We start from the raw sequence: 1129 nt of genomic DNA on the forward strand, positions 1-1129 counted from the left end.
GTAACCATCTGGGGACTGGGAGCCGGTACCTCCTTCTTTACAAACCCCTGTGGGGGTAGGTTCTGAGCCAGGCCTTCTCGCGTCTCCGCCCCACCCCCGCCGGCCCCTGTCCTAGCTCGCCCCGTCCGCCTTTCTTTCTCCCTTTTTTCTCTCTCCTTTTCCTCCCTTCCAAGATGGCCGAAGTGCATTCCCCTTTTAACGATTTGGCGTCTCCCTCGACCACCACCTCTTTGTGCCTCAGGCCCCCTAGACCCTGCTCCCGAGGTAGCGAGGGGGAGGGTCCGAGGCAGCCACAAGGGCTTTGGGGCTCCGCGCTGGGGCGGATCTCTGCCCCCCTAGCCCTCCCCACGAGCCAGCTCAGCTCCTGGACCTCTCCCACTACTCCTTTCGGTTTGGGGAGGGGTCGCTCTCGGTTTCTTCGTTGGGCACCGGGGCGTCGTGGACGCGCGAGGACTTGAGGCGGGGAGGAAGGGGACGAGCTTTTCGATTGCTGCGGGGCCGGGGGAGGGCGCTCTTCCCTGCCGGGACCGGTCGTCTCGGGCACCTCCCCCAGTCGGTCCCTTTCACCCCGCCATCCCGGGACTGGGCGCCCCGCCCCTCCCCTCCCCGAGCCACCTCGGCGGAACCTCTTTCTCCGGAACACCCCTCCTCGGGCCCCGCCGAAAGTTTGGCTCTAGGGAAGGTAGGAGCGGCCACCCGGTGACTGGGGTCTCTGATCTTCTGACCCAGGTTCCTGGGGATGCCGGGGTGGAGCGAGTAGAATGGAGATGGGGAAGATTTATCGCGATATTTCCTATCGCCCGCAGATGCAAGAGGGGGCTGGCGGACTGGCCGGTCTTCCACTGGGGAGCCCGGCTGCCCCCTCCTTTCCTAGGTCCTCCTGCTTCTATTTCTGAGAGAATGGGACCCCTCGGCGAGCAGACACCCCTGTCCCTCCTGTCTCCACGGGGGGGCCCAGGCATGCCTCTCTCCCTCCCCCACTAACCCCGTCTGTCCAGAATTGCTCCGGATGGCTTGAGGTGGGGAAGGAGGAGGCCTGGGGATGGTGAATTTGCCTGTAAATATCGTGGAAGCGTTGCCCCGCGCTTCCCCCTGGTCTTTGTCTCTCAGAGAGCCCCCCCCCCACCCC

This window comes from Neophocaena asiaeorientalis, unplaced genomic scaffold, assembly GCF_003031525.2.
Source record: "Neophocaena asiaeorientalis asiaeorientalis breed wild unplaced genomic scaffold, Neophocaena_asiaeorientalis_V1.1 scaffold1, whole genome shotgun sequence".
NCBI classification, from domain to species: Eukaryota; Metazoa; Chordata; class Mammalia; order Artiodactyla; family Phocoenidae; genus Neophocaena; species Neophocaena asiaeorientalis.